Raw genomic sequence first — 3,947 nt, 5'->3', positions numbered from 1 at the left:
TTCAAGCACAAAGGTGGGGAAAGGACTCACTGTCCGTATTTAAGTACAGGAACTAAAAATAGACTGGTGACAGAAGAAGTACTGATTTTGACTCAAGTTAAAAAAAAACAAGTTAAAAAAAAACATTTAAAAAAAAAAGAGAGCCCGTTCGGATTAGCTGAAGCTTTTGCGTTATCAACACACAATGTTCCCATAGCTGTGCTAACGTTGTGAACTAACTAACAAGGGGAGGGAATACACTTCCCTATCTGTTTTTTTTTTCTTCCTCAAATTATTTTTAAAAGGGTTTGTAATTACGTAGAGACATCACGAGAGCGCAACTACGCCATCATGAAGCTGTGTTCGGCGCTTACATTCAACACAAACGACTTTCACATCAATAGTATGAGCTAGCATAGCGGCTGAAATAACATGCTAGCACAACCACGCGCTTTCACATACGGCCCAACAAATTTATTCACTACACACATCCATTTCCGCTAAAATAATACAAGTTAAATAGTACGACAGTATACTGTTAAATCGTGAATAGCAAAGTCAATTACACGAGGCATTCAAAATAGAAACTTGACTTGTGAACACTCTTCATATCACGTCGTCATGAGTGCTGGGTAACAAGGCAGATTTAAGAGTAGAAAGTAACTGTGTTTACGTGTAGGGAGTACAAGTCAAAAAGTACCAGAAAAATACCCAACTACTTAAATACAACAGCGACGCCTACTTTGTTAGTTCCCACCACTGCTAGTGCACGAGCAGCGTGACAAGGAAGGAAAGGAGGCGAGGAAAATATCAACCTGATAAGATGAAAAGGGGGCTCAAAAAGAATGGGGAGGAAGAGGAAAGGGAAACCAACTACAGAAGGTAAAAAAAATAAAATAAAAAAAAGCCTTATCAGGAAGAAAGTTAGCGAGAGAGCGCGGTGGAGGAAATGCAAAGCTTCAAAAGGCGGGAAAATGCTGCTAATGAGGCAAAAGTTGAAGCGTGATGATAGCCGTTGTCAGAAGAACAAAATGGAACAAAAACAACTAAGCGTTAAAAAAGTCATTGGCCGTCTTCAGAATCACTTCATGCCCTTTTCCAGATATCGTTCCTTAAAAATGTGACTTCAACGACCGGTCTACTATTATGTCGTTAAGATGGATGCTCATCGGAAAATAATCCGGTTTTCATAAGGCGCTTCGGACGCCCTTCCTGGAAATCAGCCAACGTGTGGCCCAAAGCGACACAGTGGGAACATTTCTGGACACTCGGCATCCAGCTGGTCAAGGTAATGAGCGTAATGAGCCTTAATCTATTAGCGGCACCGATTTGACCGACGTGCCAGATGTTGTCCTATTTTTCCCCGGCAGCGGATCACGCCGGTCTTGATTCATACCACAAATATGAATCTGATCTTTTTCAGAGAGAGTTTGCAGAGTCCAAATTTAGTTTTTTTTTTTCTACCAGGAGTGTTTTTGGAATGCTAATATTGAATTTCAGATTGTAGCACAATACGGAGACATGGAGTCAAGCACTTTAAGAGCCGAAATTCTCTCGAAAGTCTGATGGCATTTAACTGTGAGCCGCTAAAAAACAAACACGTGTTCTCCTTCCGAGAGTGAGTGAACGTGTGAACACACAATCTGCACTCGGATCTTGCACTGCCTGCTGCCTTTCCTTGAATGAGCCTATGCCAGACGCGCTAATTGATGCCGCAGAAACATGTTGATGAACTCACCGATGCACACACATGCACACATAGATTTCTGACCACCTTAAGTATGAGTGGCTGGTGTCGTCGGACTACTAAATGAGGACCCAATACCTTAAAATAAGGCCGTATCGTCTGAATACTTGGTATGGGCGCTGGCCCAATTGAACACAACATAGAATGTACATGGAAGGACTATCGTCGTCCAATTTTGAAATAAGACAAACAAAAGAAGAATGCAAAAGACTGACAAATGGGCTCCTGCGTGCTTGTCTAAATCCAAATTAGAGGACAGTACAGACCTCCACGATGGCAAAATAACTCAAGCCCATGCCCACGACTGGCCTACGACAGAATTTTTGCCATTAAATTTCCATTGTTCACCGTAAAATCGAAACAAGCACCTGATGTAACGCGAGCCCCCTCCTAAATGCAATCCTCGTGACCTCCCTGGTTGAGGTAACAATGAGCGATGTGCTTTGAAACCACATTCCGCCGACGTATTCAATGTGTGTGCTGTTGCTATAAACGGAGCTCAAACACCGTATACGCTCAGTGAACCATGTTCGGAAACAGGTGCGGCAGTGCCACTGCTGACCCCCATGGCCCCCCTACCACACGCGCCACACACACACAAAGCGGTGACAGAATGGGAACACGTGGAGGAAGAGTGGCCTGAACATACTAATTCTGAATCTAACACCCTCCCACACAGAGTCACGGCGTCGGAATTAAGGACAAGGCGGCGAAGCACACGTCGGGAGGAGGCGATGCTGCCTTCAAGTGGCGTGGGGAGAAAAAACACACTAGCATTTCCTGCTTTCTTTGTAAAGATAATAAACTGCGTCTTCAAGTACTTGTTTCAAGTCATTTTCCACCTCCAAATTTTGCTGTTGTAGACTGCAAATTTCCCCAGTGTGGGACAAATAAAGCTTATTTTATCTTATCTTAACATCTGTCAAAGAGGCATTTCAAGTCACACGTTTTCCGTTTTTCACATGTTTCCCAATCAAGCCATTTGTTTTGTGTTGTTGTGGTTGTTTTGTTTTGCACCGAATATAGACAAGACAATTTGGTTTCACGACACAACAATAATTCAGTAATTTGCGTAACATGTCAAGTTTGACAGTCAAACTCAACCGGAAGTTGATCAACACCCCTTATTTGGAGACCATTGCAAGCAAGCAAGCCAGAAAGGGTGCCAAGTCATGGATTAAAAAGTGAGTTTCAGTCTATTAAACGTTTGAGACACGTGGGAGAAGTTAGGCTAAAGAGAAAAAGAAAAAAATACTAATTTAATGTGAACCCAAAGCAATGACTTATTAATAAGGGTCTATTTCAACAGTCGTTATACTGCACACGTGCATGTTATTTGGTATGGTCTGCGGGCCTGCGGGTTTTGTAAACGGACATTTATGCAAGCTTGATCAATGCGCAATTGCTCCCAATTTTCACCTCCTATTATTCTTTCTTCCCGACACCCAGTAAAAGTCTCTACTACACTCGATTGCTCCACACGCTTGTTAACGACGTGGTTCACCGTTTGCAACGAAGAAGCGAGAGCGATGCGATTGAAGATGAAGAATAAGCCTCATCTAAAGCCTTGGAGGACTCGTACAGGAGTGATCTCAGAGTTGCTCCATCAAAGAAAAAAAAAAAGTATAAATCTGACTTCAGGGATGACCTTGGATTAGGTGCGTTTGTTTTCGTGATCACTGACGAAACGTTTGGTTCATATGCACAAGTTAAGTTCAGTGCTTGAAAAGCAACTTGCGACCATTGAATTAGCGATCACGCACTTTCGGCTGAGCACACCCTGATAATTAGAGTCTGGAGGGCTGATGAGCTCCAAAACCAGCCTAACCTTGATGAGGGCAAAACGGGCCTCATCGACCGAGCGCGTCTGTGATTAAGGCACACGGGGACGGCCTTTAAACACCCCAATCAAGGAAGCACAACAACCGGGGCCTTGTCAAGGATAACAAAACCGACATTTGATCGATTGAACACAATGATTTAAACTCGACGTCTCCGAATACTTTTTTTTTTTGGACACATCGACAAATTCCAAAAACACACTTGAATGTATTGTACGCTTGTATGGAAACGCTTCACCGTTTAAAGTCAAAATGTGCATCAAAAGTTCAAGTGCCCCATCTAGTGGTCGACAGTAGAATCACACGTTGACACTCGGTCATTTTAAAACATAACCTGCTAAAAAAACAAAAACAAAACAAAAAAAACCCTAAATATTGAT

The 3,947-nt window shown here is 42.6% G+C and overlaps 1 long non-coding RNA gene across 1 annotated transcript; it reads left to right on the top strand.

Moving 5' to 3' along the window:
- The first annotated feature begins 824 nt into the window (after positions 1-824).
- On the top strand, positions 825-2,546 carry LOC127604677 (uncharacterized). The gene is made up of 2 exons (XR_007963386.1): positions 825-1,267; positions 2,406-2,546. It is a non-coding gene; the product is annotated as an uncharacterized LOC127604677 (long non-coding RNA).
- Positions 2,547-3,947: the final 1,401 nt, after the last annotated feature.

Source organism: Hippocampus zosterae, chromosome 7 (assembly GCF_025434085.1).
Source record: "Hippocampus zosterae strain Florida chromosome 7, ASM2543408v3, whole genome shotgun sequence".
NCBI lineage: Eukaryota > Metazoa > Chordata > Actinopteri > Syngnathiformes > Syngnathidae > Hippocampus > Hippocampus zosterae.
The sequence above is the reverse complement of the archived record's forward strand: the minus strand, read 5'-3'. Positions and strand labels throughout refer to the sequence as shown.